Below are 12,681 nucleotides of genomic sequence, written 5' to 3'. Positions count from 1 at the left end.
TTTTGGCAAAGTTTATATGGCTTGGTCAAATGACGCTTTGTCCGATGAAAGGGATGACAGCTGTTTGGTAATCTTGGGTAATCTTTCTCTGGTAATCTTTGTTTCGTAATCAGAAAGAAAGCGTCACTATGTAACAACTAAACATTGCAACATTTAAATTTTAAATTTCAATTTTTCTGCAACAGTAATTATGTAAATTTTTATGGTATATAAACAATGGTTATGAATATTCTTGTCACTAAAATCCCCTGAAGAGTGAGAGATCACAACAAAGGCTTGTCGGGATGAAAGTGTAGTTTTTTTCTACATTCAATTTATATATATTACACTCTACTTTAATGTACCAAGCCTCCGCCTTCGACCACATCTCAAACAACGAACGAAACATTATCATAGATGCTAAAAAATCAATACTTATACACAAACAGCAAGCATGGCAAAAGAAGGGCGACACGACGTCTGATGTTACCATGGGTAGCTAAGGCGGCGCTGAGACAAGTGAGTGTAGTAGGAAGTTTCTTGCTTTCGCAGCTACAAAACCTTGACATCAGCATAGGACTCTACCGTGAAGACGGACTATCCATTTCTAATGCCACACCAAGAGACACAGAACATCAAGAAGGAAATATGTTGCATCTTTAATGAAAATTGGCTACGCGTCACAATTGAAGCCAACAAACAGGTCATTAATTTCCTAGATGCCATCTTTAATTATAATTTTTATTATTAACGGAAACTGCCTCCAATCATCAGTTATCTACCAAGCAACCGTCATGCATAACGACAATTACACTTCTGAAACATACATCAGACTCCCAGAAAACAACTTTAAGACGAGATACAGAAACCACTCTGCATCATTCCAACATGCAAAACACAGGAACTCCACCGAGTTCAGCAAACACGTCTGGACTATTACAGACAGCAACATTGACCATTCTACTTCATGGCGTATCATTTCATCTAGCTCACCTTACAACAGCTCAAGTATTAAAAAGATGTAATCTCTGCCTTAAGGAGAAACTTTTCATCATCTGTTGACCTGATCTGTCATCACTTAACAAACATAATGAACTTGCATCTTCTAGTCACCACAGAAAGAAAGCGTTACTACATAACAACTAAACATTGCAACCTTTAAATTTTAAATTTCAATTTTTTTCCTAACCACAGAAAGAAAGCGTAACTAGGTAACAAGTAAACATTGCAACCTTTAAATTTTAAATTTTAAGTTTCAAATTTTTTCCTAACCAGTTATTATGCTAATTTTATAGTATGTAAACGATGGTTGTGAATATCCTTGTCATTAAAATCCCCCGAAGAGTGAGAGATCAGGAAACAGGCTTGTCGGGATGGAAGTGTAGTTTTTTCTATATTTATATTGTGTGCTTTTGCGAACAGTCAATATCCCTTATTTAATTTGGCAACCATAAATGTTAAAATATTATTGTCCCTTTATATTTATAGCATAATGACTTCAGTATTGTGCATGTTGTATGTTGTTATTCCTCTTATTTTGAGGGACCGCTATTGCTCCCCCCTTTCTAAATAAAGTTTCTGTATTTTATTGTAATAATAATTTAACAATTGATTCATGCGTCAGCGTGCTTCATCGAGATATGAAGCACGCGGGAAGTTTGGAGAGCACGAAAGATGCGTAAGAGTTGCTCGAGGCGTAGCCGAGAGCAACTCTAGCTTCTTGAGTGCTCTCCAAACTTCCCAAGTGCTTCATATCTCGATGAATGCACAGCTGACGCATGAATCAATTGTTTTATAACATTTTCAACGCGGTAGTTTTTAAACCCGTTGATTCTAGGTTGGCCAGAGGTTTCCCAAGCATTCAGCCAATGTGCAAAATGGCAATAAACAACCCCATGTTCGGTAAAAATACACATCTTTCAGGGTAAAAAAGGCAACACCCCTTTGGTCTACAGTAGTTAAACTTTCTAATTATGGAATAAAATACACTGGTTGCTAATTAAAAATTTTCCAGAAAACAAACTTGAAAATTTGATCCTCGCGTTACATGGGAGAATTCTTTCCGCTTGTCGGTTTGTTTAGATGTTTAAGCAAGATTTACGCAGTTGTCACGTCTCATGAATGAAAACAGAAAGAAAACAGACAACTGAAGCTTTCCTAAATGAAAAATTTATTCAATTAAGTCTTTCTTCTAAGAAGCAAAGGCGTACAATTTTTAATTCGAGACGATAAACGTGCAAGTGATTTGAAGGAACTGCAAGTCCATTTTGAAGTGAATTTATCGAACCGTGTGCACGGTTTTCAAAAATTTCGCCAAAAAACTGTTAGGAATACGAAGAAGCGGTCAATTAGAAAAGTATTTAAGTACAAATTCACAATCAAACCTGTAATTTCTTGTGAATTGAATTCCCACAAGTACTCGAACGTTACCAAGAAAGTTCGTGGCTTATAATCAGTAAGTAATGATCTGAAATGTCCTCTTGCTGATCGTTGGCTGGATAAAACAACAATATGTCCTTGAAGCACAATTTCTTAGCCGTTAATTATCGGATTTCCGCTTTTGAAACTATCGAGTGTTCCTTAGCAGCTTTTCTTTCAATTTATCGTTTCGAAAAGGTGTCTTTTCCCTCTGAGAAAGCGAAATTGGCACCTGAAAATTAATAGTTTTGCGAGACACGATGTAACGGGCCTTGTTCTCTTTTTTCCTTCCCTTTAGGTTTTTTCGGTAGTTAAAAACTCCAATCCCAAAGAAAAAGTGGGAAGAGCTTCTTCATCAGCTGGTTCCCTTGTTGCCATCTGTAGTTAAACGTTTTGCTGAAGATTTCTCCCGTCTTTGAATGCAAAATGGAGAAAGTCACTCACCGAGTTCTCGAGGCATTTGTTTGCTGACGTCATCAGCGTGCACAATAGGAATATGAAGCACGCTCGCGCAATTGAATTTGATTGCACGAATTTACTAACTATGTTATAAAAGATAATAATACCCTTGGGGATGGTCTTGGAAGTTGGAGGTGACGATGCGCAAGCTTGTGGTAAGTATGAGCTCCGAAGTCTTCAGGAAGATGCAGAAAGCTGTGTTATCCGGAACGCTAAACATTGCTAGGACCATTAAGGTCGCAACCTGAGAGGATTATGTGTTCTTAGTTTAATGTGGCTAAATGTAATTTAGGCAAAGTTAAAGTCAGGTCAATGCCTTTGATTTCTCTGCTGGGGGGAGCCCCATGGTTCGCATTGCATTTGCTTGCTTGCTGGCCTGCTAGATAGGTCATTTTTGCCTGCCATATTGTCAAACTCCTTGTTGGTTGAACCTTTCTGCTGTCATGTCTTTGCACCAGATGAAAAATAGTCGCTCCGCCGATCTTTTTACTGATCTGTCGCTCGCTTCCGTGTCTGCAAGCACTGAAGCTTCTTCTAGTCCTACTGTGGTCTCATTTACGGCCCCAACCAGTTCAGCGACAGCTTCATCTTTGCCTGCAGCGAATGTGCCTGATCCAGCCTTTCTTGCCACTGTTGTTAGTGCCGTAAAAGTTGCATTGGCTGCTGAGAAATCCTTCGTGTCAGCGGATGTCGCTAGCATGCCGGTTTCGATGCCTGAACCTGTGAATTCATCGTCGTGGCGTGTTTCAAGGGGCGTTCCCGCTCAACAGATGGATTTGGGCGCTCATGCAGCGTCTTTTATTTCTTCGGTGTTGGTTTTCCTTCGTCCCAATCAGCCTCGTCTCCTCCAGCGTCCCAAGGTAGGAATAATTTTATTGTGCCTTCCTTTGTTCCTACCTTTGTGGAACCGCACTCTGCGGATACAAGCTCAGTCATTTCTCTTAGTTTCCCGGGCCTTGCTATGATTCCTTACGATGTTAGTATCCCATCCTCTACCAGCTTGTCGTCTGGCCCTCTCCTGCAACAACCTTTCGTTGTTGGCCCTAGCTTTTCCCTGGTACCGGCCAAGAATGTAAGTCAGATTGTCAGTGGTAAATTCATTGATCTGAGCGACTTGCTTTCGACCAACATTGCACACACTGAGCCGGAGTCACAGGTCATGTTGGATGGGTGTTTGGCCCTCACTTCCTCCGCCAAAAAGAATCATCGCGGGGTCGAGGATATCGGTTCGTGATGCGAAGCGTTTGCTATTTTTAGCCTCATTCTCACTTCCTACTTTCCTCACTGCTGGAAGGATTTAACTGCTCATTCTTCGCACATACCGCCAGTTCAGTGGGCATGTGTGGCTGACGTACGACAAAGCTTTTCGCGAGCATGCAGCGGCAGCGAAGATCGTTGATTTGTCGACGATGAAGTCCAGCTTTATAATTTTTGTGCTGCTGGGAGGTCGGTACCTGGCGGCATCGACAGTGCTTTCATCGACTTGCCTGAACCTTCGGGAGCAGCTTCGTTGGAGATTATCTGCAGGTCGTGGAACAGAGGTCGCTGTTCCGACAAGTTGATGTTTTGTTGCTTTGCCCATCGCTGCAGCCAGTGTAATGGTCCCCATCGAGCCCGCGCCTGTTCTTCCAGTACAGATAATGTGTCCAAACAGGATTGGAAACGCAGGTCTGCCTCGCCGTCGTCAAGTTCGTCCAGCTCTCGTTCAAAACTCCTTTAGTGGACTCCCTCTTCATTTTGTTTAATTGTTGAGCATGACATGTTGTAATGATCGTACATGCGGTTTTCTGACTTTGGTTTGATGTGGTGAAAAATAAACTGATGGCAAATCAGTGTTTGCCTTGGATAATAGTTGATTGGGTAGACGTGAACATAATAGTTTACTTGTTATTTCGTGTATTAAATGCCTTTTAGACCTAGTTGCACCCCTTTTTTTTGAGTGGTTTTATTTTTAGTGCCTTTGTTTGTTTTCCTCTTTCTCAGCTAGTTCTACATTTCCGCCAGTTTCTTCCGTTAGCCCATTGAACGAGGATAAATTTTGCAGAGAATTGACTTCCCATTCAGACCAACAACAGGTTGACTTTGTCATTCAGGGCATCCGCCATGGTTCAAGCTGGGGTTCAGTCCACCCACAGGCTTAGACTAGCCAACTGGCGAAGGTGGTTGACGAATATCTGGCTAACGAGGTAGCCTTAGGCATTGAACATTGCTAGGACCAGTAAGGTCGCAACCTGAGAGGATTATGTGTTCTTAGTTTACATGTAGTTTTAGTTTTGTCTTATTTATTTTTTTAGGATTTTGTTATATATATAAATTTTATTTCTTATTATTAATTTTTATTATTTCACTTCAAGGCTCACTTGCGCCCTGCATTGCTAGTTAAGTTTTTTAGCATACAGTTGTGTATACTGTTATATAAAAATAATAATACTAATAACAATTTTGTATTGTATAACTATTTATTATTGTGTTGTACTGTACTGTTATTTGGTTATAAACCTTGAAACGTTATGCTTTTGCTTTTGCCATCCAATATCCTCAAATTCTGTACCCCCAAGTGGAGGCTAAGTGCCAAGTTACTCATGCATTTAAGTAACGCTGGAAAGGCAATGAAACAAGAAAAGATACTGACAGCTTTTATTGGGAGACAGGATGGCTATTTTGGGCCCATTTTGTGCCCTTTTTCAGCAGAAAATTAGTGTGTACAGAGGTGTTTAAAAGTCTAGACTGAAAGGCATATAGGGCCAAAACTGAAAGACACCAAAAAATGATGGCCAAGAGGGAGATTGGGGGCTTTCTCCTTAAAAGCCTATAAGAGAGCTCCAACTTGGGCGCTCAATGAAAATGTTTTACAATAACTTTCATAATGATATTGTGACTGTGTCAAATGATCTATGCAACAGTGCATGACTCAAATTACAAGCTATAGGTTTCTTGAAAGAAGTAGGTTCCCTCTTTAACTTAGTTACAGTTTGTATACACTAGACTATTTTTAACCCTTTCACTGCTACAAGGACATACTGAGTATGTCCTGTATCAGATAACACACATTACGGAACATAGTAAAAACAATCCAGCCCCATTTAAATAAAGTTATGAGGGCCTGGCAAGGACTTGCACATTTGGTTTGGTGACAGCTACATGACCAAAAAACCTACAAGATTTGTTTTTCTTGTCAAGTGCAAATTATCTGCCATCTTGCATTTTCCATGTGTGTGTCTTTGGGTGAATTGTGTTATTACTGAGTCCTTTTTTCGGTTTGAGAGATGGCGCGTTTTACTCGTATATATTGGTTCCCATATTTTTGACCTGCACTGTTACTATTTTTCTTGTATAGGAATGTTTGTAAAGAGCAAAGTAGCAGGTTCACCCACTAGCCCTTTAGAAAATCCTTCTCATAGATCAACATCCCAAACTACTCTTTAAAAATACCTGACATTCACTGTAGTAACTTGAATCACTGGATCAGCAAATTCTACAAATGCACGCTGAAAAGTCCCGACAATGTCTGAAAATTATGTGTCGTATGTTAACAGCTGCAATAAAAAGGTGCAAAACCTATGTCAATCAACAATCATTACCAGATAGACATATCATGATAAGAAAATGATGGTGATGATGATCACACCACAAACTCGTTGGACTGGTGACCATAATATTATTGTTTGATAGTGACCATTACAAAAACATTTTCAAGCATTAATCCATAGACCAGACCCAAAACAAACCTTTAGAGGACCATGGTCACTGTACTTTTGCACCTGAAACCATATGTATATGTACTTTAGGCAGTATGGTACTACTTGTGACATTGTCATTTCTTTCAGTAAAAAGATAATTAAGATGACTTCTTTGCAAAGTACCGTAGAATTCTGAAAGTAACGTCAATTTTTTATCTTCCTATTGAACTCCGACAGTAAGGCCCCCACCCCGGAAAGTAACGGCCCACCAGAAAGTAGACGCCCTTCAAAAATGACAACTCAACAACAATAAAATGCTGTACTGTGTTTGATGTAATGTTTCAAGTAATACTTTTAACTAGTAAGTAACTGGAACACAAAAAATGTCTGCTCTCTCTTACTTGAAAAACACCAATAGCCTTGCGCCCTTGATATATTAATGACTGTTCAATTTGTATCAACACTGCATTAGATAACGCAGAATGGCCATCCAAATTGAAAGAAGTCACTAAAGAGAAACCCTCTGCTCTCAAACATAATGCAGATGGAACAACCTGAGTGTAGGACTAAACAATTTGTAGAACCATTTATGACTAGATTTCAAACTTAATTGTATCCTACTGGAAACTATCGTTCAAAAGCTGTATGTGTCAGCAGAGTCAAATGATACAGTAATTATTTGCAGTATAATACAAACATTCTTTTTGCTACACAGTACAAACATTTGGGCCTTTTTTGTCACAGTTTGCTTTGATCATGTGGGGAGTTAATGACATGTACAAACGGAATGTAACCATCATAAAGTAACGGCTACCCAACATTAGCGGCCCCTTTGGCCTGCTAAATCCGAAAGTAACATGGCCGTTACTTTTGGATTTCTATGGTCATAAATACCCTTACAGTGCGCAACTCACAACTAAATGAAGATGAAACAATGAATTGGACCAGACACACAATTAACCCACAATTTTCCCTGTACACAATTGGGCAATTAGCATGTTTCGATAACATGTTCACATTCCTCAGCATTACGAGATGCCAAATTGTGGGAGTTCAACTCAACTGGGCAAAGGGGTTCTCATTTTGGTATCATCTCGAATAAACTGGCATGCCACCTAGAACATATCAGAACCAAGCTTACCTTGCTCATGACAGGTGATTTATAGAACACAATCCAGGATCTTATTTTGTACAACTCCCATGATTGATGCTGACCCATTTGCAATCAAATGCTCCATTTTGTTGGTGATTCTCTGCATATATTTAACTGAAAGGGAATGCAGAATAACTGGTTCCTTGCACCAATTGTGACCTAGACACTTCTACCACCAAGGTGAATTTGATGACCAGCTTATGAAATAAGACCACACACCTAAATGAAGATGAAAGAATGTGTGATGTTATCCTCTTTGTTTTTATCATATCACATGACAAACCTCGCACATGCACAATCACTTTAGGGGGCGAGGTCACTGAAGCCTTTGTTGTACAATGTATTTTCAATAGTTACAATTTACAGGATAAACAGCTGGGCTCGAAATAACCGCCGGTCAACAGACAATGTCCAGAATGATTGGGGAGTTGACCAGTTGACCTTTCGTCTTGCCGCTCATGTTGACCAGAACAAGAGTTTCGCCAGAATATCAAGTTGAGTGTCAGAGTAAGCAAACAATCGCTGCGAAGACTAGTGAACTTGTTGATCAATCTGTCTGCGCATTTACTCGGAAGTGGCACGTTGGGTAATCGGAGCTTATGGCTAATAAATCTCCAGAACCTTAATAAAGCGTCTTCGTGTAAATGTAAATAAAATGAAAATGTAATAAACATGATAAGTTGGATCTGTTATAGTTTTTTTTATGAAGCCATTGCATTACACTTTCTTAAACACATTGGGGATGTCTTATGTTTCACTTGCCCCCTTCAGTGATTCTCAAGAGACGAGAGTCGCGTCTCTCCATACGAGAATCTCGTATCGAGAGATGCAACCCTCGTCTCGCGAGAAACAAGATGAGACTGGTGACTTACTTTTGAGCGGTACTGTAGGCAACATTTTTTATTTAATGAGGAGATTTGGGCAATACTTGATACTCGTACACTTGATTTAATGCTCGACAGCGGTTAACAAACAAACAGCCGGAATAAACACAAGACGATTGACAGGCATGCAGCTTGACCACCAGCTTTCACTGCAATTGCAATGCCCATTGAAATCAACAATGACCTTGCCACCAATAGAAAAAAACAATAGGCTAGCTCATACATACTAATGACACATATGTGTAAGTATATACGCATATATACTAGTATGCGTATATACGAATACACATATTATACGCGTTTTGCGTGCACGTTTTGGTTCGCTTATCTCTGAGCTGCACTGTAAGTGAATATGCCCTTCATATATATTATAGCTTTGTTAGCCAACTGATTTACGTAAACTGGTTATTTGCCCACACTGTTAGTCTAAATGTCAGTCATCTCCTTGCGGTCACAGGTTTTTTTGTTGTTGTTGTTGTTACAGGTAAGCCAATTAGGATCTTTTTGTCTAAGTTTCACTTCCAGTTTTCCATGCCTATTAAGAAGAAATAAATTAAAATGGTTTGCTGTAGCCATAAGCAGTCCTCGTTGGTGCTTATTGTTTAGTTGGTCGATCACACACTACAGAATGAATTGAACCAGACATGCACCGTTAACCAACAAATTTCTATTCCTAGATGAGGCAGGACCAGGAAGGGCACTTCTTAACCCTTTAATTCCTAATACCAAAGAACAAATTCTCCTATTTTGTTCTCATACTTTTCTTATAAAGGTATGCAGGAGAAGTTATTAAAATATCAAGAAATTTCACCTTGGGTGATCATGTCCTGAATTCTCATGTCCTCAGGGGATGAATAAGCATGACATCACAAGAAGAAATTTCACGCTGATCATTGTTAGGGCTAAAAGGGTTAAGGTCATGACAGCCCTAATCTTGATGACAATCAAAGGTGTGTGACCCATACAACCTTTGACCTATGCCAAAGGTGAATGTGACACCCTGGGCTGAGTTGCTCGAAGCATGGTTAGCACTAACCATTGGTTAAGAGGTATTAAAACCTATAGGTTGTCATGGGGTTTAACCCGGGTTAGTGCTAACCATGCTTCGAGCAACTGGGCCCTGGTGTGCAGAAAGTGTGATCCAGTGAGCTTGATTATGTCTATTTCACTTACCACTTAAACCTTTCATGGCTACCTCTGCAACAAACCAGATTTCCTCATTTACCATAAATGAGCTGAATAAATGGACCTGAAAACAATTAAATGACCTGAAATTAGAACTAAGAGTCTCATCAGTGTCGCTATTTGCTGGAAAATCGCCATGATATTGACTATAAGCTGATCAAGAGAGGGATTCATTACTCCAGCTAGGCCCTTAGCGCCAGGACGCAGTCAGAAAATGGACCACAACACAAATCTGCAAACTTGTGCAATCTAAGTGAGTATTTTTCAACATGTAGTCAAGCTCACAGAAGTAGCCGCCGCCATTACGGATCAATGGCAAGGTGTGCTGCACCTTTTTTTCCAAATTCTGTTACAGTCTTGAATCAGTCGATTAGAAAAAAAACTTGAATGCCAGTGAATATCAAACTTTTCAAAGTACACTGAATACCCGAACAAAAATTGATTCTACTGAAAACAAAACTGCATTCTTCAGAATCTGAGGGGCAGAATTGCTGTGTATTAAGTAAACAAGTTAGAAGTGATGGCCGTAATAAATTATTATTGTTGCCCAGAATCTACGGTAACATCTACCAGGGCTTGAAATAAGTTCCCAATAAGTTCAAGTTGTCCAGTCAGACCTACTTTTGCTCGAACACAACCAGCTTTTGGCCAGACAAATACCCATTCATCATCTCTTTATAAAAGTGCCCCCGCCCTGCCCTGCATATCAAACAAGTGCATTTAGTAAGCTTTTAGGTCCTGTCCACACATATCCGTAAATTTTTGAAAATGGGAGATTCCCCTCCTCCGTTTTAGCCTTTGGTCCACAAGTTATGGATGTTTTCGAAAATGGCCCCCAGAGTGAGAATGCTGCCTTATAGTTTTCATGTGGACCGATGAAAAAGGGGGTTTACAAATACGATGATGCCATAGATCCAGTCCAGTGCGTCTATCTCAGTCTGTGTTCTCCTGAGTGAAAAATCAGTCAAGATGATGGGAAGACAACTTGTGTCGTGGCTACTTGGGCTTCTTTCAAGCCTAATAGCAAGCATACAGTTGCATTTTACATGTTAAAACTTCAAGCTGACTATCATATGTGAGGAAGCGATTAAACATACAGTAAGAAGGTTGCTTTCCATGAGGTAAGAAAAGGACACCATTCCAAAGCACGAAGCATGAATCTTATGCATGCTGATTCCTTTCTCTACATTTCAAGAGTTGCTGCATCCAAAAACCACACATTTTTTAAACATCTTCTCTGTTTGCGATTGGAGCATTACCACGACTCTTCGGATATTTTTGCACGATGTCCTTTTCTTACGTCACGCTCCATATTTGGACACATTTGGCCGAGTGGGGGACTTATGCAAACTATAGGTGAAAATATCGACAAGACTGCCTTCACTTCTAGCGCTTGTAAAAAAAAAAGGATTCAATATTTCTCAAAAATTTTTTTCGAAAATGAGTTCTTGAAAGATATGGAAATCTACCTAAAGAAAACAAATTGAAGGGTTAGGGGCACTTTAAAGCGGTGTGACAAAAGAGGCCGAAGCAGTTGATTGCGTGAATCCTGATCATTACCTTCATTCGTTTGGTTTGCTTTCTTCACTTTTGGTTTGGTTTTCTTGCACGGTAGAGAACCAAGGGCATCGCTGAGGTTTTCTAGCAAGGTTTTATCATGTGGGATATTATAGGTGTCTTGAATTTCTTGTTGCAAGGTGCAGACAGAGGAATCTGTTAATTTCTGAAGGATGGCAAATTCCTTTTTAGCCCAGAATTTGAACGCACATCCTTGAAACATTATTACGCCAGTGGCTAGATAGAGGTGAATGGAGATCAATAGCTGTATCTGAATGCAGGGGTCATTGTTACCACCCCAATAGGTTGCGACAGATCGAGCGACGGTGCTGCTTCATTGGAATCGACTTTTGTGTCGTTGCTTCTTTATTCGCCTTCTTTCATTCAAACATATACATCATAATCATATACATGTAGTATCGGATAAGGCAGGAGATCCAGCAAGCTCTAATGAGCTTTTTAAAAGATCTCCGCAGTATCAACACAATTTACTAAGACTAATTACAGAAGGCGGACTAATTACAAGTAAACTAATTACATTGTAGGTCTCATTTTACTAATTAACCATACTTGTTCTACTATTCATTACACGGCTGATTTTGAATATATAATTTTAAGCCTTTTTTAAAACGATCAAAAGAATCAATGTTCTTAATATCATCAGGTAGACTGTTCCACATAGTTGCTCCTTTACACCTGAGAGAAAATTTTCCATAATTTGTGCTTTGAAATTCAACATGTATTTTTGTCGCGGATCGTGTATTATAAGAACGTATGCTTTCATTGATGGTAAAAAAAATTATGAAATATGCTGGAAGATTACCGTGATAATACCAATACATGAAAATCCCAGTTAAAGGTATGTTGAATTCATAGATATCGAGTATAACGACTTTATAGATCTTGATTTCAATCTCCTGAAACGTGGAGCAATCGCAGCCAGGACGGTCAATCCGCTGTACCAGGTACTCGTCGTTATCCTTCAGTGTTTCACAATAGCGGAATTGGAATGTCCTTATCCAGTGGAAGATTTCCTCTTACGAACACAGGGAGCCCACACAAACCGTGTGACTGGTGACTGTTTACAAAATTTAAAGGATTTGTATGGAAATATTATAAGGTTCGTATTATAGCCAAATGTTAGGGAAAATATTTATCTGAAAAGTCACAATAAATGTAAACTTACCTCAATCGTTGTGCTTTGTCGTTCTTTTGCCAGAAAACGGCGAATTTAGGCGATTTTGAAGGTTTTGCTTTCGTCGTTTACCTGAGCGTTATATAGAGAGACAAGGGAGGAAAACTCTGTCAGGAATGCTCCAGCGCCGAGGCGATTTTCACCCGGAAATTCGAATCGCCCCGCTTCCAA

At 39.6% G+C, this 12,681-nt stretch overlaps 1 long non-coding RNA gene across 1 annotated transcript in view; it reads right to left on the bottom strand.

Annotated features, from left to right (window-relative positions):
- LOC146460289 (uncharacterized) overlaps window positions 1–7,924 on the bottom strand; it is a 41,437-nt gene extending 33,513 nt beyond the window's left edge. The window contains exons 1-2 of the long non-coding RNA XR_014857667.1: window positions 7,678–7,924; window positions 6,289–6,392 (exon numbers count right to left, since the gene is read on the bottom strand). This is a non-coding gene — a long non-coding RNA (uncharacterized LOC146460289). The remainder of the gene's footprint in view (window positions 1–6,288; window positions 6,393–7,677) is intronic.
- Window positions 7,925–12,681: the final 4,757 nt, after the last annotated feature.

This window comes from Pavona decussata, unplaced genomic scaffold (assembly GCF_977016875.1).
Source record: "Pavona decussata unplaced genomic scaffold, jaPavDecu1.1 SCAFFOLD_214, whole genome shotgun sequence".
NCBI lineage: Eukaryota > Metazoa > Cnidaria > Anthozoa > Scleractinia > Agariciidae > Pavona > Pavona decussata.
This window is presented reverse-complemented; position numbering and strand designations above follow the sequence as displayed.